This window comes from Mus musculus, chromosome 7, assembly GCF_000001635.26.
Source record: "Mus musculus strain C57BL/6J chromosome 7, GRCm38.p6 C57BL/6J".
NCBI classification, from domain to species: Eukaryota; Metazoa; Chordata; class Mammalia; order Rodentia; family Muridae; genus Mus; species Mus musculus.
Genome location: NC_000073.6, coordinates 109,613,560 through 109,636,494, shown reverse-complemented (window position 1 = coordinate 109,636,494; position 22,935 = coordinate 109,613,560). Strand labels below are relative to the sequence as shown.

Here is a 22,935-nt window from a genome sequence, read left to right as displayed (position 1 = left end):
CAATCCCTGTGGCAAGAAAGAGGCAAGAACAGAGTTGGCATCAGCAAAGCCCAAGTACTTACTAGTTTTGGCTTCCTGTCAGATGTTGGGGTCTCCTTCTGGTTTCACCTGTTCCCTTGAAGATGTTAGAAAAGAAGCCTGAACGTTGCACAGAACGCAGATGATACTAGGGCTTATACTAGGGTAGAGCTTCCAACGTCTGGCCTATGTGAGCTTCTCTGTGCCTAAGTAGCTGTGGATGTCTGTAAGACCCTGGCTCACATTCAAGTGTAGCCACCAGTCACTCAAAGGCACCTTGGGGAGAAGCTCAGGTGTATTCTGTCTGGGTGTCTTTTTTCTCTTTCTTTGACCTTTCGTGTCTGAGGACCTTTCCATCACAGCTTCTGAGGTACCGGAGTGCTTGTTCTTTTGCCTCCACTTTAGGACCTGGGAAACTGTGGGTGGGCTCTTGGTTTCCTTCTTCAGTCAGGCACTTCTTGGAAGCTGCCTACATTCCTTTCTGCCCAATCCTGTCTCTGCACAGTGTGGGACACAACTGTTTGCTGCTTCTGTGATGTGGAATGTTAAAACAGATCTGTGGAGACTACCAAAGGTGACCAGAGCAGTTGAAAGTGGAATGGCCTTGTCTTGGAATCCTGAATCTAAGAACTATCTTCATGGGGTTATAATATTCAGTGTTCTTTTAGGGAGAGAGTCTTGCTAAGTACTCAGTCTGTATGTACTCAAAGTGATATTCCTGCTTTAAGTTCCTGAGTGCTGGGATTAAAGAGGTGTGCCACCACATTGGGGCTTAGTATTAGTTCTTTCTAAAACATTTCCAACTTGCCTGCCTTTCTGAAAGGGATGGGTGGGGAGCAAGGCCAGCGCTCAGTTTCCTGTGATCTTATGAAGTTAAGATGGGTAGTACATACCCATTTTATGAGGAAGAAGCTGAGATGCAAGTGTGAGGCTGTCTCTGGCTCTCACATAACTGATGTTTCATCATCGGTGCTGGCACTCTGAAAGTGTAAGTATCCCCTCCCCTGCAGGCAGATGCCATTTTCACCTGGCTTCAAAATTTTTGGAGGGCAGCAGCATTTGCCCCTGTAAAGTAGGAAGGGCCCAAGAAGACATTAAGAGCATGAATAACTGGGGGGATGAGCCTGAATGTGGAGAGAGGAAATGAGCCCTTCTAAAGACCCAGAAAGGGTAGTGAGTCTGGAGAGAATGGTAGATGCTGGCTGTAGAGAGTGGGAAAGTAGGATTGTCCCAGAGTGAACTGAGGCCAGAAGCAGTGGGGACGTGGGTTTGGGAATGCTTGCTTGTGCCTACACAGCTGAGTGCCTTGGGTATGAGGCACTTCTTCGAGGACTAGAGTTGATCCGTTGCCTGGCCTTCTTGTCCTGTACCCACCATACACCTGTATGGTTCTGGCCTGTCAGGGAAGTCTTGGCAGAGTGTCATGAGGCAGAGCTCCTGTATTTGAGAGTAGACTGGTCAGCATGAATCTGCCTCCCAGATTTTTTGCTGCTCTAATGATGAAAAGCTTCTTGGTAGCTGTCAGTCCTTGATGACTTGGCTTGTGATGGTCTCTTGCCTTGGTAAGGTATATATGTCTTCTCACACATGCCCTGCGTCTTTGAGGTTTAAAAAGACAGAGTTACAGCCAGGTGTGATGGTGCATGCCTATAACCCAGCACTTAATGGTACTCAGACAGGAAAAGCCCAAGGCTGGCTGGACAAGACAGCATCAAGTACTAGATCAACATGAACTACATAGGAAGAGCTTGTCCTTTTTATTAAAAAAAAAAAAACCCAAAAACTGAAGAGATTGCTCAATAGTTAAGAATACTTGCTGAGAGACTTGAGGGGCAAGGTTGGGGGGATACCAAGGGGGACCCCCATTTGCTCAAAGGAGAAAGGGAGGGGGGATGGAGAAAGGATTGTGGGGAGGGAGTGACTGGGAGAGGGTAATGAGTGCAATGTAAAGTGAATAAGTAAAAATAAATAAATAAAAACAAACAAACAAACAAAAAACGGGGGCTGGAGAGATGGCTCAGCAGTTAAGAGCACCGACTGTTCTTCTGGAGGTCCTGAGTTCAATTCCCAGCAACCACATAGTGGCTCACAACCATCTGTCATGAGATCTGATGCCCTCTTCTGGTGTGTCTGAAGACAGCTACAGTGTGCTTACATATAATAAACAAAGAAATCTTTAAAAAAAACAACAACACACTTGCTGAGGTCCTATAACCAGGTTCTATAGGTTCTATAACCAGTGCCCACATGGGTAGTTCACAACCATCTTCTAACTTCAGTTCCAGGAAATGTGATGACTTCTTCTGATCTCTGCTGGCACCAAGCACACATGCGTTGCAATACATACAGTGTAGGCAAAACACTCACACATAAATAAAACTAGTAAATGAAATTTAAAAAAAAAAAAAGATGAGGCTGGCTGTTGGTATATCTCAGTTAGTAGAGTGCTGGCCTAGCATGTGTAGTCTTGGGTTGGCTCCCCAGTACCGTATAAACCAGAGAGTTGAGTATGCCTGTAATCTCAGTGCTAAAAATGTGGAAGTAGGATCAAAAGGTCAAGGTCATCCCCGGCTATATAGTGAGTTTGAGGTCATCCTGAGCTACATAAAACCTTGCAGTAAGAGGTTTAATTTGAAACAGACCTTGAGGAAGGGGCTTAATTTGAAACAGAACTAGCTGAAGGGCCTACATCTGAAATGTGTATCGGAAGACTCCTACTAGTGTTGGCTCTTCTTCCTGTCACTCCTTCCATTTATCTTCCCACCTCGGTTAGAATTGTGAGCAGCTGCCACTGTAAGTGGGCCCATCGGGATGGTAGGAGTGGAACTAGGCATAACTGTCTGCACTTTGCTCGGAGTACCTGGCCTCACCTGTACAGCCCTTGGTGTAAGCTGGGGTGGGGCCTTTCCTCCCCAAAGCTGATGAAAGCAGGGATGAAAAGGTAAAGTACTTCAGGGTCAGGATAGCACCGAGTCCGTGTTCTCGCCTCCCGCCCGCGCTTCCTGCAACGTGTTTGTTGATCGTCAGGAGGAAAGCAAGGCCTTTCTATGTAGTCTCGTGTGTCTGAAGACAGCTACAGTGTACTTACATACAATAAACATCCAGCATTGCTGACGTTCTCAGCTGGCTAGCAGCGTCGTGCAGATCTTTTATAAAGCTTGGACTTTGGCAAGAAAGAGTTATTATCTATCTAGAGGAATGATAGTTGTGAATAAAGAATATCCAAGCTTTTAATCTGTTGGTTGTTAACTACACGTACCTTTGCAGTTGGGCAACAAGAAAGTTGTGTCTTAAAACTGTAGGAAAGCTTTCTTGAAAGAGGCAGGGTTGATTTTTTTTCTTGGTCTTTGAAAGTTGGGCTGACTTTATAAGTAAAAGAGAGGCCAAATGTGTTTTGTATGTGGAGAACAGCAGCCATGTAGAAAACACATAGTATCTATCCAAGGCTCACTGTACTGAGCTGTCCTGAACCAGTATGTCTCATAGGGCAGAGCCAAGGTTTTTACTCTGTGAGTTTGGCTTTGATGCACAGGAGATGGGAAGTGAGACAGTGAGTGTAGAGGTCTATAGAAATCTTGTTTAGTTTAATTTAAAATTTAAAGTATGTATACCTGTATGTGTGCATATGTGTGGATGTCCCACAGAGGGCAGAGGACACCACTGGATCCCTGGAGCTGGAGTTAAAGGTGGTTGTGAGCTGCCCAATGTAGCTATGCTTAGCTGCCAAGCCAACTCCAGCTCCCGGAAATGTTTCTGGCAGAAGAAAGCAGGGACGTTCTAGAGAGAGCAGACACTTAGTTAAGTCACTTGCTAAAGGTATAGAAAGAGCTAGAACCATAACAAAGAAGGGGGTGCATTCCGGAGAGTGGCCCAGTGTGAGATAGGCAGGTCTTAGATGTGGGAGACTAAGGATGAAATTGAGGACAAGGAATGTGCTCAGTAAAGTCTCCGACTCGTGAGGGTTGATCCATCCCCATCTGACATGTCTGTGAAGCACCATGAGCCTTGCAAAGTGATTTTCATTCAGCAATTCAGTTTTCTGGAGTCTTTAGAGTTCATCTAGTTTCGTTTCTTTTCACAGTGGGGAGATGGGAGCCAAGAAAACAGAAGGGACTGTTCCCAGCTCACCCTTAGTGGTGGAGTGGCACCTCTGCTCTCAGCTCTCCTTCTTTTAGGGCAGTTTTATAATAGAAGCAGTTGGGAAGAATGATTGAGGGATTAGAACAAGCCCATACACAAGCAAGGTGATACTAGGTAACTCCAAACTCTGGGCAAAAGCATTTGGAAAATATTATTGGGTTTCCTACTAAGAAATGTTTTGTGAGAACTATAGACCTCTTGGGTCTTTCTAATTCTGAGAGTCTTAAGTGCACAGAGATTATATATATGAATAATATTCAATTGAATATCTCTTAAGAGACTGTGGATAGTCTCTTTTTTAAAGGAATTACAAGGGTTATTTGACTCCATGTAATTTCCTGCTTGTGTCCATAAAACCTGACTCTTGAGGGCACTACTCTGCCTTGGTAGGCTTTGGCCAAATGATGAACAGCACCTAGGAAGCTTCTTCCTCTCTCTGTAAGGTATACCTGTACGCCTCATTTCCCATCTTCCTTACTCCTCTATGCCTGTCTGTCTTGTTGAGATAACCTCCTTTGTTGGAGAAACCCCCACTCGCACTTGTGCTGGCCATAGAACCTGACCATAGCAAAGCACCTTTGGAATAGTGCTTTGTTTGTGTGCTTTGATGTGATAACTGGCTTGGTGATGTTAGCCAGCACCGTTGGAGAATGGAAAACAGAATTGAAGGTCATCTTGAAAGCACTTTTGAGGAATATGCCTTTTCATAAAGCTATCGTGGTCTGTGTCCTGACCCTTAGTTTCCCCATAGACACCACTGCATTGTAGCCCCTGAAGACAGACCAGAGAAGTGCTATGTTATCCTGCAGTCTAGGGAATCTTTTCTGCTTTGGGAGCGTGGGGTCCTGGCTCCTGCATGTCTAATGCACAACCATGGTTACTGAGTCACGCTGCTGGAGCTCCGTGGAGACAGCTGTATGGCCAGGTTCTTGTAAGAGAGAGGTTAAAGTCGCCAGACTGAAGAGAGGTTCTGTATGCTCTGTCTAGGCTCTCAGTTCATCTGGTCAGTCATTTGCTTTCAGTTTCTGACCCAGTTCCTAAAGTTTCTCAAAGAGGCTGACTCCACAGAGTTTAGTCAGAATGACCTTACCCTTGGTTACTGTCCTAAGTTCTGTATCATGTTACTTTATTTTTCCTCTTTATCTCCTCTGTATTGCTGTGGTCCATCTCTGTCTTCGAATTTCTTTTCCTAGTCTTGTGTCCTAAAGGTTTAAGTTATGGGGGTGGGGTATATAGGTAGTATAGGAAAGAAGTTAGGTTTGTGGATGGGTCTTATCTGGAAGGTATATCTTATCTCTTCTGTCCTTCAGATAGCAGGTGAAGTCAACTGTAGCAGAACCATCACAAGACTTTCTTGGATAAATTGGAACAGGTAGTCCCATTTATTAAAACAATAACAAAATCCTGAAACCTCTTCAGTCCTCCAGATTCCCCACGGCAAATTTCCATCCTTGCCTCTTCCAGTCTTTCAGTTATTTCTGGGTCTCTGATCCTCAAATTGCTGCAGGATTTGCTTCTCCTGGATATGTTTGGAGAAGCCTAGATTATGGGAGGGAATGTAATTTAATTAAATCCGTGGTCATCTGGTCATTCTTAGGTGTGCACAGAGTAAAGAAAGCCTCACTTGAACCTTGCTGGATTTTCATGAGAACACTTTCTTCCTCAGCCCCTGTGGCCTTTTCCTCAGATGACATGTACTGTGCATGGCTGATGGCGTGCTATAGTCTTTCATCACCTTTAGGACTGAAGTGGTTGACTTCCTTGTCTGGTGATGTTTGAAGTAAGCCAGTGTCTCATGTGTATGCTATGAAGTGACATGGCTTGGGACAGGGAAGTCTGGTGTGGCGTCTGCTGGGCTAGGTATAGCAGCTGTGTCCCCAAAGAAAGAAAAACCCAGACACTGGGGGAATAAAAGCTTCCTGAATCCTTTCTTAACTTTCGGTTAGGCTAAGTGGTACTCACAGACGTTCTTTCACCCCTTTAGGAGTAAAACCTAGGAATTCCCCCAGATTAGCCATTCTGACAGTCGAACAAGTTCCCACCTGTTTTTGTCCTTCAGAATCATGGTCTGGTTTCTCCTTGTCTCTCTGTCTCCACACCCATCCCTTCTTCACTCATCTTCTCACCAAAATTCCTCTCCTGGCATCCTGGGGAGTCTCCCTTTTCTCTTCTGTTGCATAGGTACCTCTGTGTTGAACTCTGAGTGAGCAGACATATTTACAGGCATCTTTTATGCAAAGCCAAACCAGTTCTGTGCTGTGTTCAAAAGTAGGCTGTGTGGAGCTAGAGAGATGACTCAGTGGTTAAGAATGCTTGCCGCTCTTCCAGAGAAACAGTTTACTTCCCAGAACCAATGTCAGGTAGCCTGTAATTGCAGCTCAAGAGGATAAGACACTTGTGATCTCAGCAGACACCAACATACATACTTACACAGTCACACTACAGATACAGATACATACATGTAAATAAAAATAGAATAAATCCAGTATCTACAATGATAAGAGCTAATGTTTTGCTGAGAGACTTCTAGTTTCTAACTTTGAGGCGAGGAGAAGAATGACTTTAAAAATTCCATCTTTGGAGCTGGGTAAGTCCTAGCACACAAACAAAGCAGGTGAATCTCTGTGAGTTCAAGGCCAGCTTTGTCTACATAGAGAGTTAGTTCCAGGTCAACCTGGGCTACACAATGAGCCCCTGTCTCAAATCAAAAATAACAAAAGCCAAAATAAAGTGTATTATCTTTTTCTATAGGACAGTGACATTTAATTAGAACAACATGTATCTACATTCCAGGCCTGCCTTCCATCTTCCCAGGATAAGAACTGGCCTTTGAGGTCCCTTTGCTCCTCTGTCTTCCTGAGTCTTTACAAGCGTGTGAACTTTGCCTCTGGGAGATAAGTTTGTTTGTACATATCCAAACAATGCTCAAAGAGGCTGCAGCTCTGCATTCCTGCCTCGGAACATTTCAGACAGCACATTCAAACCCCATCCTCCTCACAGACAGCGATCAGATGGCAGCTTAGTATAGAAGGTTAGAGACCCCTAAGGAGTCACTCTGACAGATACAAATACCACTGTGTGCTTCAGACCATGCTGAACCATGGTTTGAAAAGACTGGCATGAATTGTTTAGATTCTTGAACAGCCCAATGCCCTTGATAACGCTGGGAGGTCAGAGCCCCAGTTGGGAGGCACAGGCGTAGCAGAATGGACAGTTGACCCAGCAGCAGGGCTCAGCTGTCCCTGCTTTCCGGAAGAGGTCTTTATCTCACCAGGCCTTGAGTTTCTCCTAAAACAGCTGCTCAGGGACGGAAGTGGTTCTCTGCCTTCGTGCTTTTCAGGACCTACAAAACTCTCAGGCCAGACATGTCATCATCGTATCTCTCAGTCTGAGGGGTTCCTCTTTTGTTATATACTTGCATCTAGGTTGCTCAAAATTCCAGTTATCTCTGGAATTTAATCCATGGTGTCTCTTTTAAAAAATGATTTATTGCCGGGCAGTGGTGGTGCACGCCTGTAATCCCAGCACTCGGGAGGCAGAGGCAGGCGGATTTCTGAGTTTGAAGCCAGCCTGGTCTACAGAGTGAGTTCCAGGATAGTCAGAGCTACAGAGAAACCCTGTCTTGAAAAACAAAACAAAAATAACAAGAAAGATTTATTTATTTATTTACTTTATGTATATAAGTACACCATTGCTCTCTTCAGACACACCAAAAGAGGGCATAAAGGATAAGCATAAAACTATACCCCATTGCAGATGGTTGTGAGCCACCATGTGGTTGCTGGGAATTGAACTCAGGACCTCTGGAAGAGCAGTTAGTGCTCTTAACCACTGAGCCATCTCTCCAGCCCTAGAAACACTTTTTAAGAATTACATTTACTGAGGGCTGGAGTGATGGCATAACAGTTAAAAGGCTGTTTGTTTTTGTTTTGTTTTGTTTTGTTTTGTTTTGTTTTAGAGGACCCAGGTTCGATTTACATGGCATCCCACATCTTCTGTAATAACAAACAGTCCCAAGGAATCCAACACCCAATTCTGGCTTCTAAAGGCATCAGACATGCATGTGTTTGCAGATATACATGTGGGCAAAACACTCTTACACATAAAAAAAAAAGATAAATGTGTGTATGTATATGCATGCATGTGTGTGTGCATGTTGTGCGACTGCCTGTCTGTAGAGGTCAGAGAATAATTTGTGTGAGTCAGTGTTTTTCTTGTACTGTGGGTTCCATGTTACTCACTCAGAGTTCTCAGAGTTCTCTTGGCAGCATAGAAACACTTTTTTTTTTTTTTTTTTTTTTTTTTTTTTTTTGGCGAAAGGCTTATAAATGTAGTCTAGGCCAGTCTAGACCTTGAGACCTGGCCTCAGCCTCCCAAGTGCTGGATTGTACATGTACACTGCTAGGCTTGGGCCTAGCTCATGAAACACTTGTGTTTATTTATTTGCTTGTTTTTGTGTGGTGATGAGACCTAAGGCCTTGGGCTTGCTAGCCAAGCACTTACTCCTCCGCCCCAGGAAACTTTCATGTTGTCTGTCCTAGATTGCATTTAATCTCTGTATTTAGCCTTTTAAACTCCAGCGCATCAGCTGACTTCTGTTAAACCTTTTCTCATCTTTTTATTTGTACCGTCTTCATCTTACTGTCAGGTGAGTTAAAAAGTTTTTCTCTCTCTTTTTTTTTTTAGTCAGAGGTTCATATAACACAGCTGGCCTCAAACTCTGTGTATGAGGGTTACTGAGTTTCTTATCTTTCTGCCTGTGCCCACCCGGAGTGCTTGGGTTATAGGTGTGCACCATCATGCTCAGCTGCAAGTTTTAGAAAGTATAAGCATAAAACTATACATTATGTATTTCTTCCTGTTATATATAATATGTAGTTAGTTTATAAAGGATTTAAAAAAAACTATCTTAAGTATTTTATCCTATGTACTTTGACATATACTGTGTCTTGTCTAAATAATTCATTAAAAATGATGAGTGCCATGCGATCTAGAACAAGAAAAGAGTATTACAGGCCAAATTCCAGATGAACAGAGAAGCTGAAGTCCTCAGTTAAAATACTAGTGAACTGAATGTAATAGCATGTGGAGAGGACCATACACAGTCATTAAGTGGGGCTATCCCTGGGGTTATTCAAGAGTGTTTTAGTGTATGCAGACAAATACATACGATAAAGCTGTTTCAGGTATTCAGTCCTTTAGGAGTGCAGTCTTCTTCTTCCTGATTGATACATGCCCTGTGCAGGCCCAGCTGTCCTGAGTTACCAGTCTATCAGCTGCCTATACATCTGTATTTTTCAGTTTTATTCACAAGATAAGAGAAATTAAAACCCATATGAATTTTATTTCTGGGATTCTTTGGTCTCTGTGTATTTGAATATGTGTATAATTTATATGATGTAGTCTATATCATCGATGAATGTATATATGTACTTATATATGCAGGTCATTTTTCTTTCCTTTAAAAACAATGCATATTCTTGGCTGGTCTAGAACTTACCGTGTAGACAAGATTGGCCTCAAACTCAAGAGACCTGTCTTCCTCTACCTCCCAAGTGCTAGGATTAAAGGTGTGCGCCACCATGCTGGGATTATTTATCTTTACTTTATATGTATGCTTGCCTGAGTTTATGTGTGTGCACTACATGCATGTCATGCCTGAGTAGGCTAGAAGAGAGTGTCAGAGGTCCTAAGCCTGGTGTTGCATGGAATTGTGAGCTGACATGTATACTAGAAGTCAAATCTTGAGAACTGTGTACTCAAAAATGAGTAAGAGGTGCCCCTTTCAGAAGAGCCTACATATAATTAAAAATGTGAAAAAATGAACAATAGCTTTGTGGGAAGAAAGGTAGTCAGAGAACTCAAAAGACAAGTCCTGGGTGTGGGTGGGAGAATTAACTTGCTCCCCTGCCAAGTTCCAAGTGGGAGATTCTAGAGGCCGTCATGGTAATCTAGTCCATGTCTAGATCTCGTCACAGAGATAGAGACTATGCAACTGACTTGATGGTTTTAAATTCTCGCCCAGGTCCTTGTTAAGAACACTTCCCAGCATTTGCGATCAAGGAGGCAAGTTACTGAAAGGAGGCTGACATTTTTGAAGCTGGGATTGAGAGTTGAGATACTGTTCTTGATCTACAGAGTACTATTAGCTGGTGGGAGAATGAAGCCAGGCAGGCCTCAGCACCCTAAACCACAAGGCAGTGAGACAGTTTACGTAGGCAGACTGCTGGTCCCCAGAGTACTGAGTTGAGAACCCAGTGCTGCTAGGAAACTCAGCAAGATAGGATAGGGGACGTGGCACTGTGGGGTTACTCTCCGACAGCCTTGCCCAGATATTTTGGGGAACACTTCCTTCCCAGGTTCCACATGCTGTCTTGGTTAAGAATGCCCTTTAAAGACCGAGAAGGCTCAGTGGGTAAAGCACTGGGTATGCAAACCTGAGGATCTGAGTTCAGATCCCTGGAGCCTATGTAAAGCTAGGCACTGTAGTGCACACCTCTAGTCCTACTGCTTTCATTGTGAGGTGAGAGGTGGAGCTAAGGGGCCTGAGAAGCTCTGCCCAGCTAGCCTGGTGTATGCAAGGGCAAACAACAAAAAAGAGACCCTGTCTCAAATAAGGTGGAAGGTGGGAACCAACCCCTGTTTTAAAGGGATAAAGATAATATTTGAAACATTGTTAGTTCTAAGAGGGCTTAAAGCCTTTAATCCCAGCACTCAGGAGGCAGAGGCAGGCAGATTTCTGAGTTCGAGGCCAGCCTGGTCTACAGCGTGAGTTCCAGGACAGCCAGGGCTACACAGAGAAACCTTGTCTTGAAAAACCGAAAAAAAAAAAAAAAAAAAAAAAGAGGGCTTAAAATTTACACTTTCAGTATGCAATTCTTTAAGATATATAGACTTTGGGTCTGATTAATTTTGGTGTGCAATATTTTTATTATTTACTAAGATTTTATTTTTATAATAAGTTTTATTTATTTTTATTATTTGCTAGGTTGTCTTAGACAACCAACATCTAAGATTGTCTTGTGACTTCTACATGCATGCCTGTCCTTACATGCATAGACACACAAATACATACATACACACAGGCATGCACGTACACACACTCACTTTTGTATTTTGCTTCCCCCTGAAGCTTAATCATGATGAGTTAAGATCCTGGTTGAACTCAGTTCTAGGCTAGGTTAGCCTGAAAAGCTTATCCTGGAATGAAAAACATGGTACCATCGGAAGGGTCTGGAATATTGCTTCTATGGTCCAGTCTCATCTGATCCTGAACCTGTACTTCTGTGTTCTAGTGTTAAAATGCTCAGACTGAGTGAGGGGCAGGGGCTGGAGACTTGAGAGCTCTCCTTACCTTAACTTGTATATGAACATTGTGACTTATATCCTAAGATCAAGCCACTGTACACCTTGTTCTCTGAGGATCTACACTTGAGCTTCATTTGTATTGAGGATTGTGAGCTCGGTAGAGGTGAATCCCATGGGGCTAGAAAGCTGGCTCTCCACAGTGGAGGAGACTGAGGGAAGGTGGGCTCAGCTTTACACAGAGCTGTGCAGCTGCTTCACATCTGTGACATCTACAAGTCATTATAAGCTGAGTTCCACGAGTCTTAGGCTGAGGTGAAGAACAAATGGCCAGAGGACTAGGGCAGAATGGAGGACGTGGGAGAATTTCCCACTATAATTTCCCCTCAGTGGGAGAGGAAATGCCTACCTAGCTTCGCAGAGACTTGAAGTGTCAGAGTGGGGATGATACCCAGGGGCCCCCACCCGCCCAGAGAAGGGGATGGGCAGAGAGGAAGGATTGTGGGAGGGGATAACCAGGAGTGGGCAATGATCGGGATATAAAGTGAATACATAAAAAATTAAATAAAGCCAGGCATGGTGGGGCACGCCTTTAATCCCAGCACTGGGGAGGCAGAGGCAGGTGGATTTCTGAGTTCGAGGCCAGCCTGGTCTACAGCGTGAGTTCCGGGACAGCCAGGGCTACACAGAGAAACCCTATCTTGAAAAACCAAAAAAACAAAACAAAAACAAAAATAAATGAATGCATGCATGCATGAATGAATAAATAAATAAATAAGTCAGAGTGATGAAGAAGCCTATGATCTCTGAGTGCCACGCACACTTGCATGTTTCCCCTTGTACACACATCAGTGTACGCATACACAAAAGAGAGACAATGCACGTGAGTGGGAGATATGAGTGCCTAGCAGGATCCTTGGAGAATAGCTAGTCTAGTTTGCTTATTAGTGTGGAAGAAAAAGCTAAATCCTCCTGGGAGACAAGGATTTGTTCAGGATCTTAGCATCCCAGCAAGCTGAAGCTAGCATTAGGCTCCAGTTTGTGTTTCTTAATGCCTTTTCTTTCTCTCCCTCTTCCTACATTGTCTATTGCTTTTCTTTTCTTTTTTTTAAATTAGGTATTTTCCTCGTTTACATTTTCAATGCTATCCCAAAGGTCCCCCATACCCACCCCCCCAACCCCCTACCCACCCACTCCCCCTTTTTGGCACTGGCGTTCCCCTGTACTGGGGCATCTAAAGTTGGCAAGTCCAATGGGCCTCTCTTTTCAGTGATGGCCGACTAGGCCATCTTTTGATGCATATGCAGCTAGAGACAAGAGCTCCGGGGTACTGGTTAGTTCATGTTGTTGTTCCACCTATAGGGTTGCAGTTCCCTTTAGCTCCTTGGGTAATATCTCTAGGTCTATTGCTTTTCTTTTTTCCTGTCGGTAATACTGGGAATTGAACTTAAGTCCTCACAAGTGATTGGGGAGCATGCTACCATTCAGCAACAGCCTTCCATATTGCTACTCACTAGTAGAAAAGCAAGAGCATAAAATCCTTTAAGGACTGGGAATTGCAGCCATGTCTTTAAAGAGATAAGAAAATACTGGGGCCAGCAAGATGGCTTAGTGGATGAAGGTGCTTGCCACCAAGCCTGATGATCATAGTTCAATCCATAGGACTCATGGTGGAAAAGAGAACTTACCCACAAGAAAACAAATTGTGGCTAGAGAGATGGCTCAATGGTAAGAGTGCTATCTGCTCTTGCAGAGGACTTGAGTTCTATTCCTAGCACTCACAGGTGGCTCATGGGGCATCTGATACCCTCTTCTGGCATCTTACAGGCACAAGGTGCATACAAAACACTCATACACATAGAAATAAATAAGTTTTAAAAGAGCATTATAAAAATGAATAAATGCAAAAAGACAGAAATTTCGGGGTTTTTTTGTTTTGTTTTGTTTTGTTTTTTTGCTTGTTGTTGTTGTTTTTTGAGACACAGTTTCTCTATATAGCCTTGGCTGTCTTGGAGCTCACTCTGTAGACAAGGCTAGCCTCAAACTCACAGAGATCTATTTGCCTCTGCCTCCTGAGTGTGAGATTAAGTTGTGTGCCACCAGTGCCTAGCCACCACACACTTTTTTAGTGACCCAATGTAGATTCTGCTAATCATATCTTCTATAAAGTATAGACGGGTATGTGTTCTCTTTGTACAGTGAGAGCCTGTCTAAAACTCGTTGCTCTGAAGAACAGCGGCTTCTGTTCTGAGGCTCTGAAGATAAGCTGTTTGCTCATCTTGCAAGTCTTTCCATTTTTCCGTTTATCCCACACATGTTGATTGCTAGGATGAGTGAGCTGCTAAGGTCCTTGCACTGAGAGACGCTTGGGCCTCTGTGAGGCCAGGGTGTGCAAGTCATGATAAAGCGTTACATACGACATAAGACATGCAGCCCTAGCCGGCTGTGGGCCCACAAGCATTTCTCAAAGGAGGTGTCCTTGAGGTGGGCCTTGAAGGCTGTAGGGTTTTGAGTGTGGGAAGGAGAGGCAGCCAGATGCTGTAACAGCATGAGCAACAGAGTGGGAGAGAAAGGTGTGGGCAGTTCTCAAAGCACTAGGTTATATGCAGTGTCATGGTGTGCTGTGGTTATGCTTACACTGGCATAGTGCATCGGGGAGGAATGGGTTACATGTCTTCAAATTATAACCACACACACACACACACACACACACACACACACACACACGCATGTATATATTTTTTTCAGCATCCAATTTTTTGTCATCCTGGCATGAGTTTAGGTAACAAAGTTCAAGCTTGAGAATTGTGCAATCAAGTTACAAAAACAACACAATAACAACAAAACCCTTGTGTTTTAAGCATGTTTGTAATTTTGTGCTGGAACACATTCATAGTTATCCTTGGCTGCATGTATTCTGCAGCCGGCATTGCATTGCAACATGACATTTTTGTCAGCATGGTAACCTGTGCTACACAGTGGAATGGAGAAGACAGTGTTTAATCTCTGGATAGAGCTGACCCTAGAGAATATTGCCATTGTGAGAACTGACCCATTCCTCAGCTTACTGGGTTTGGCAAAGATACAGTAATAATGGAGGGCCTACGAGTGGGCATTCCAGTAATGAGAGAGGCTATAAAACTCTAGAATGCATCCCTAGGAGAGTGACCTTACCAGGAAAGTGCTGGGAAACAAACCACAGGGAGACTTGACAGGAATTTTTGGTTAAACCCATAGGCAAGACATATGTGGGAGGGGGGAATGTAATTACAGTTTGTAAATCTATGAAAAGATGCAATGAGTGACATGGAATAGTTGTTATGGGTGTCTCCTTCCTAAAGGAAGGGTTTTTACACAGTTTTTCTGCAGATATTTTTTTAGTGCCTGTTCTACACTGGGCCCTTTATCAAGTACAGGGACTATGGTAACAGAATAGTCAAAGTTCCTGCTCTCACGTGGGGAGGACTCACAATAAGCAAATAACTGCATTAAAGCACACTTACAAATCCTCATGAGTGATTTGAAGGATAAGTACAGGGAGCTAGATTTGGAGGACTGGAAATCAGGAGATGAGAGTCAAGTTGAGGCAAGATTAGAGTCATCTGGGCAATGATTTGGGGTGGAGTCCCAGGCTAAGCTAGATAGCCTGGAAAAAAAGAATCTTATACTTTTGGTGAGCTAAACTACCATGTGCTCAGAGTAGGGAAGGGAAGGAAGTATGCTGAGAGGAGGGAAGAGGAGGTCGTGCTGGGTCTTTAGAGGTCTTGCTAAGAACCTAGAGCTCATCCTAAGAGCTCTGGGAAGCATTGAAGTGTTAAGCAGGAAATGACATGATCCTGTGTCAAAAGGGGCTTCAGACAGCCGTGTGGAGAATGGATTTGTGAGGCTATGATGCTGTGGAATGTATATTTGGTCTTCCTCCTGTTTCCTGGCAGACAACTCCTAAAATCCTTTGGAATCTCCAAAGCAGGATATGTCTATTTGTATTTGCCTGGTGCCTGTGGGCTCCTGCATGTCCTCAAGATGGGAGCTGCTTGTGTTTAGAAGATTGTAACTTTAGTCTTACTCCATTACTCCTGGGGAAAAGAGAGGGGGGTGAAAGTTAAGTTGGTTAAAATGACTAATGATACAATCTGTTGTGCTTATATGCCGAATCTTCCATAAAACCTCAGAGGACTGGGTTTTGAGAGCTATAGTGGAGCCAAACATGTGACCTTTGTAGAGAGGACTTGGAAGCTCTGTGCCCTCCCCATACCAGCCATATGAATCTCTTTCATCTACAATACCGTTTATAATAGACTAGGAGATCTAAGTGATTCCTAAAGTTTTATGGGCCAACCTATTAATAGCAAATGTGTTAAAGTCAAGGATGTAACTGTGGAAATTCTGATTTAGATGTATATGTGCTTGTCAGAAACACAGATAGAACAGTCTGACCCTAGCAATTGGCATCTAGCGAGGTGGGAGGCAGCACTGAGGACTGAGCCTCACGGGGCTGGGTTCAGTCTCCAGGGAAAGTGTCTGAATTATACCAGAGGGCATACATCTACTGTTAGACTGATGGTTTGCTCGGTATGTTTGGAGAAACCTCTACCCAGTTGGCAACAGAAGGCCTCTGTGTTTATTGTTGTGTGGCAGTGTATGAGAAACTGAGTTTGATTTTTCACTATTTTCCTTGAGGGCAAGAGGTGAAACTAGGATAGTTGGGTTTCTGCAGTAATTACTGAATGGGTAGGCAGTGATAGAAGTGGAGAAAAGGGGACATATATTAAATATATTTTTCAAGTAGAATTATTTGGGCTTGGTAAATGGATTGCAGTGGGAAGGGAAAGAGACCTGGAGATGTCACCCAGGTTTCTGGCCCAAGTATGTGTATGTACTTGTGGTTTTTTCTTTTTTCCCTGTAGTGTTAGGGTGAAATCGAGAGCCTTTTGTGTGTCTGTCAGTGCTGTCTCTTTGAGCTTTCTCCCAAGCACTTTATTTATTTATTTGCATTTTATTGAAAATATTGCATTTATTTATTTGGGTATGTATATGGGTAAATGCATGCCATGATATGCATATGGAAGTCCAAGACAACTTCAGTTTTCTCTTTCCACTGTATGAATCCTAGAGATTGAGCTAAGGTTCGCAGATTTGGTAGGAAGTCCCTTTACCTGTTGAACAATCTCATTGGCTCTCTGTCTTAGTTAGGGTTTCATTGCTGTGAAGAGACACCATCACCAAGGCAACTCATATAAAGGTAAACATTTAATTGGGGCTGGCTTACAGTTTCAAAGGTTCAGTCTATTACCATCATGGTGGGAAGCATGGTACCATGCAGGCAGACATGGTGCTGGAGGAGCTGAGGGTTCTCCATCTTGGCCCACAGGCAACAGAAGGACACTCTTACTTCCACACTGGGTGGAGCATGAGCACTAGGAATTCTCAAAGCCTGCCTACACGGTGACACACTGCCTTCAACAAGGCCACACCTTTTAATAGTCCCACTTCCCATGGTCCAAGCATATTCAAACCACATCCTTATTTTGTTTGTTTATTTTTAAAGATTTATTTATGTATATTAGTATTTTGCCTGTGTGTGTGTTTGTGTAAAATTCGTGTGCCATGGAGGTTGGAAGAGGGTATCGGATCTCCTGGAACTGGAGTTATGGATGGTTGTAAGTCATCATGTGGGTGCTAGGAACCAAACCTGGTTCCTCTGCAAAAGTAACTATGTTCTTAGCCATTGAGCAATCTCTCTAACCCTATAGCCCTTATTTTTAATTTTGAGACAAGATTTCATTGAATTACCCAGACTGCCCTCTGTAGCCAAGGCAGTTGGTGACATTGCAGTTTACTTCAGCCTCCTGAGAAATTGGTATTACAAGCTTGACTGACCCACTGGCAGACAACGTGGGTCTGTACAATCCTCCTTCAGAAAAAGCCAATCAGGCGTGATCTGAATCCAGTCCTGCAGAGGCAACAGAGGAAGTCGGCTGGCCTTGCTTCTTTCCAGTTCCAGGAGCTCATATGCAACAGAAGGGTTCTGGTCTCCCCAATTCAGGCCCCAACTTTATTCTTTCTAAGGACAAGATACCAAAGAATCTCTAACTCCGGTGTGCCGCTAGGGGGAGCATGGCCTGCGTTGTGTGTCTGGTCTTAGGGCTTTTAACATTTAGATTACTTTAGTGACTGACTTTCTGCTTTGGTAGCCTGACTCACACTGTTTGACTGGAAGGGTCCCAGAAAATTTTAGTTGATATTGTCAACTCCAGTGAATTTGATCTTATTGTAGAAAGGGGTGGACTTGCCTCATCTGGGTTCGGAGACTAGGCAGGTGTGTGTTCCTTGGGTTCAGATAAAGAGCAGAATTTGCTGTGTTTAAGAGGAAAGAGAAACAGAGCTTTAGTGATACTGAATTCCTATGCAGATGTGGGGATTCTGGGCTTATCACTACTTAAGGATCTGTAGTAGTCTGCCATTTCTACTTGGGTTTTATGTCGTGTTTTTGTGTATTATCTTCAGCATATATTTGTGAGTTAAATTCAAGTCAACCAAAGTCTGGTTTTGGGAATTTTGTAGCATACTGAAGGTGAGTCAACATCACAAGGAATTCTGCAAGGGATAAGCGTTACAGATTCCATCAGGGCCCCCCCACCCCTCCCCCAGCATTATTTTGAGGAGCAGCATTGGAGAATGGCCTCCTTGAGCCTCATTGTCTTCATCCTCATCAGCCTCCACCTTCCCACATGCAGTCAATCCATTTACCAACCCCGAGTTCTACTTGAAAAATATATCTACTAGATTGGTGGAGGAGAGGTACTAACAATTGGGGGGTGGTGGATGAGAGCTGAGTGCCTAATTTGAAGTGTTTTTGACTAATAGCACCTTGACACTGCACCTCACACCCTAGTCCTCTGCCACCCCAGTATGAGATATATTCATAGAAAGTAGAAAGTCGGGAGGAGGCTGGCTCAGTGACAGGTGGCCAGTTGGCGATGAGGTCAGGCACTGCTAAGGTCTTGTGACTCTAGCTCTGGTATTCTTGGCAACTGTTCTGCTTAATGTATGCCAGAAAGTTGAAAGGCTTGGACACTGGTTTTGGATCTCTCATTTCCTGGTTCAGTAAATGGGAGCAAGTAATTTAACTTTACTTTAGATACATTTTTAAAATGTGTTAAATTAATATAACACCAGTCGTAACTTTTAGGACTACTCTGTCAGAGAAAAAAATGAACCAGGATTTGGGAGGTTATTTTGGGAAGATGTAAGATAGTACTTGGGGGTAGGGCAGGGCATTTTTTCTCTAGTTTGCAGCAGATATTGTGCATGTCATAGATGTTATCGGTCATTAAATCTTTGGGCTAGAAGGGTGGCAGATAGATTTACCTTAACAGGACTTAGATAGAGTCTTCACTTTCCCTTGGAGGCCCACACTTGTGGTTCTTAGAAAATGAGCTGGTTTTCAAGATCAGGCTTCTGTGTACTTTATAGCAAAACATAAAGGACTAGGAGACCCTTGACTTGTCTCTACTCTCAGTTCCTAACTAGTTAGGTAAGTGTGGATCAAGTATCTGATCTCTCTGGGCCTCAGTGATCCCATCTATAAAATGGTAGCAAACCTATCTGACCAGTGTGTTAAGAGCATCAAACAAACTAGTACATCTATTTTGAGAGGGTTAGGCAGCATCCAAGCAAAAGTATACATAGGGCTACTAAAAGGGCCTTCTGTGTCCCAGGTACGGCCCTGGCACTTGTACAGTTTCTCATTGGAGGCCTGGGCTGTGGATCTTTTGTTCAGAGAGGAGGCTGTTTGCATTGTGTTTGATGTCCTGGCTCTGACTGTAGACTTAAACAGTGTTCCTCCTAATCCTGATCTAGTTTGTTTCTTCTCCTTTGCAGGAAGACAAGAGACTGCTTGGGCTCTGGCACTAGTACCATGGGACCCTGTACTGGCTAAAAGCTGTCTCCAGGACCTGAACAGTCAACAAGGTAACCAGAGAGGCCAGTCTAGGCCAGCTTCTAGGATGTGAACTGTGTTTCTGCCCCAAATGCTCCTGAAAAATCCCAAGCGAACAAACAAGTTGAGGCAGCACGCATCAGGGTCCCTCCTCATTCCGCTGCTGCTGCAGGACCCAGAGGAAGTGCTTGCTTCCCCTCCAAGCCTTCAGCTAGCTCCCTCCCCTTTGGCAGGGATTCTTCCAAGTTATAAAAGCTGAGACACTAGAGGGGAGGAAAACAAGTCCACTCACTGTCCTCACCCTTCTCCCCTCTGGGTTGTTGCAGCAAGTTCCCAGGAACAGACCTGGGCTCCTGGTTGACTGGAAGGGAGGTAGGAGGAGTGGAATGCATGCATAAACTGAGCCGATCAAAAGACCGCGCTGTTTCAAGGCCGGCTAGAACTCAGAGAATGTGTAGAAGCACGCGCACGCATAAACGTGCGCGTGCTAGCTCGCTCCTGGGACACCGGGTTGAGGGAGAGCGCCTAGCTGAGTGAGAGCAAGCCTGCAAGCGTGTGTGCAGCCTAGGACAGGTCTCCATGACAACCAGCCTGACTGGCTAGCTGCGCTAGCTCTGCTCACTTGGCTGGAAGGAGTGTCTTGAAAGGTCAGAGGAAGGAGCTGTGGGAAGTTCGCAGCAGGTACTGGAGCTTAAGCCAGTGGATCTGGGGGCCCTGGGCTCCCTAAGCGACTGTGGTGTGAGCCAGCCTCTGTGGAGAATGGAGTGGGCAAGAAATCACCCGGACTACCAGGTAAGGGCACCTCTGAGCCCCTTGCTTTGAGTCGGGCTGTTTATGGCAGGCCAGTGTCTGTGCTCTTCACTTCAGAGTTTGGGGGTCGAGAATGATGTCATACTCCAACAGTTGGATTCTATTAGCTCCGGGAGGAGGAGGGAAACTGCCAATTTTCTTGACTTTGCAAATCTAGCTAATCTCACTCTGGCTGAATCGGAGATGTTTAGGCTTCACTCTGCTTTTATTTAGCACAAAGCCACTGGATATTTTCACAGGAAGGTTCTTTTATAGGAAAATGAGTTCTCATCGCTCTAGCACTGTTGAAGTTCTTATGTGGAAACTTTTGAGCAGCTTGGTCGGTTTTACCTCGTGCTCTCTTATCTCCATGCTGCTATGTCTGACTTGTAACAACAATCAAAGTAGCTAATGAAGCTCAGAGAGGAGCCTGCAGTGAGTTTCAAGTCCATCTGGGACACTTGACAGGGCAGAGGGACTGGCACAACAATATCTGAGCGGGGGCCTTGCACTGTCTATGAAGTAGCTTTGGAAATAGGAAACAACCCCCTCCCCATTAATGATGCCCATCACAGGGTTTCTTGAGTTGTGGAGGGGACTTTCTTGGGTTTTGGGGACTTGCAAATATCTGTCTCATCCAGATGTTGCAGAGAGCTGTCTTAACACTACAGCTACGGGGAGCTGGGAACTTGAAGGACTATGCTGTATGATCCCTTTTGCTCCTATTTTAACCAAATCCCAGCACACACAGTGTCCAGTCATGCATGCCTTGTCCTAAATTTCAGAGGAGTGATGTGTGGTAAACACAGCGTGTCTAGGAAAGGAAAGCCTTCCAGAAAGGTAGTTTTATAGGTGTTAAAGTAGTCAGGCCATCCATAATGTTAAGAGAAAGATGAGAGTTGCGGACTCTCCTGCAGGAAAGCCCCTTAAGAAATGCACTTCACTTCAGCCATGTTACATCTTCCACTTACTCCTGGCCTCAAGGAACTTTGTGGAAGCTTTTAGTTTCTCAGTGGGGCCAGGGAACAGCTGTTGTTCCTGGCTCTTTGGTTTTTCCTTCTTGAACTTTCTGAACAGTGTGTCTTTTGTGTCCGAGCAAACAATAAGGGGGCCTTCTGATTAACTTCGGGTCAGCTTGCCAGTACAAGCGCTGGCTCTACCACTGGTTCTGGCAGCCTGAATGTATACTGTATGCATCAGTTTTGTGGCCCGAGGGTCTGCCAGTGTGAACAACATGGCCTCTGGACCTCAGATAACCTTCTTTCACAGTTAATTCCTCTTTCTTCCACACTCTCAGAGTCCTCTGCTTGGGGGGAATCTGGGCTATGGGTCAGGATTAAAGGTGGAGTTCTGAGGAAGAAATGTCTGTGAGGTTCTGCTGCATTCTGCTGCATGCTGGGAAGTCCCTCGGATTATTAGCTGTGAGATGGAGATGATGGTAATAGTTATTATCATGTACTATTGAGAGGAGGCCAGTGGGATGGTTGCCGTGAAACAGTTGTAAACAAATCAACAAATCTACATAATACAATATGTTAGAGCATGAGGCTTAAGGAATGGCCTGACTTCTCTGCAAAGTCACTTTGCCTCTTTCTTCTGGTTCCCTCATTTATAAAGCACCTTCTATTCAGATGCAGTTATAAATCAAAATTAGATAAACCTCACAAGCCTTCTTTGAGATATTTAAGGAAACCAATGGTGCTTTTTTTTTTTTCGTTTGGAAATCCAGATAGGATGGATATTCACGGTAGACTTTGAGCCTCATAAATGATCCTTCAGAGACACTTGAAAGACAAAGCTTTCCTGTAGGTTATGGAGCTCATGTTTTAGTGTGGAGGGGAGTGCCAAGAGATCTTTTTCTTTGCCAGTGTTCATAGCTCCATGCAGTGTCGAGTCACATGTTTTTTTGTTTTTTGGGTTTTTTTTTTGTTGTTGTTTTTGTTTTGTTTTTCGTTTTTTGTTTTTCGAGACAGGGTTTCTCTGTGTAGCCCTGGCTGTCCTGGAACTCACTCTGTAGACCAGGCTGGCCTTTAATTCAGAAATCCCCTGCCTCTGCCTCCCGAGTGCTGGGATTAAAGGCGTGCGCCACCACGCCCGGCTTGAATCACATGTTTTAATGCCTATAAGACAGGCCTGTCCTGGGATCCGATGGGAAACCTGCCCCGAGTGGGCAGTGGGGCCAGGGTCCTCAGCTCTAAGTATGAAAGGCAGGCTGGTAACTGATAGGAAGTGTTCCTGCTCTGGAAGCCTCTCAGGAGCCAGGCAGCTTTTTGAAGAACTTGTAAGGGGAAAACCAAAAAGAAAAACAAGGAAGTGGGAATTCCAGGGGCAGATACTTGATATGTCCTGGAACAATGCCAAGGAATGGAGTAACGGGGGAGGGGGAACTCCAAGCTAGGGCGTCCTAGATCTGTTCTCTGTCCTCAGTGACCCTATAGGGTGTAGGACCTACTAGAGTATCCCACCCATGCCCTCAGCCTCTACCATAGGACAGGGGAAACCTGCCAGCTGTGACCTGGAGTGGCATCTGCAGAGAGCAGGTACAGAACAAGTTTTGTTTGTCTCCCTTCCTTGAATCAAACAAAGCAGCTCTCTCTCGGAGGTGATTTCTCTGTGGCCACTCAGGCTTGGAGAAGTTTTGAATAGTTTAGATTGGACCCATCTCTGTGGCCGCTCAGGCCCAAAGAAGTTGTGCAAAACTTAGATTACCGCACTGTTCCTCACTCCCCAGTCCTTCAGCT

The 22,935-nt window shown here is 44.4% G+C and overlaps 1 protein-coding gene across 18 annotated transcripts in view; it reads left to right on the top strand.

Moving 5' to 3' along the window:
* Positions 1-22,935, top strand: part of Denn2b (DENN domain containing 2B) — a 179,808-nt gene that overhangs the window by 67,224 nt on the left and 89,649 nt on the right. For 9 of the 18 annotated variants that reach the window (XR_003946582.1, XM_030243084.1, XM_011241945.3 and 6 more), the window contains exon 2: positions 19,348-20,197. The gene's annotated coding sequence lies outside the window, so the exon portion shown is untranslated. Of the gene's footprint in view, positions 1-19,347; positions 20,198-22,935 lie in introns of those variants that run through there. The other 9 variants (XM_011241942.3, XM_011241941.2, XM_011241940.3 and 6 more) reach the window with 2 other exon arrangements.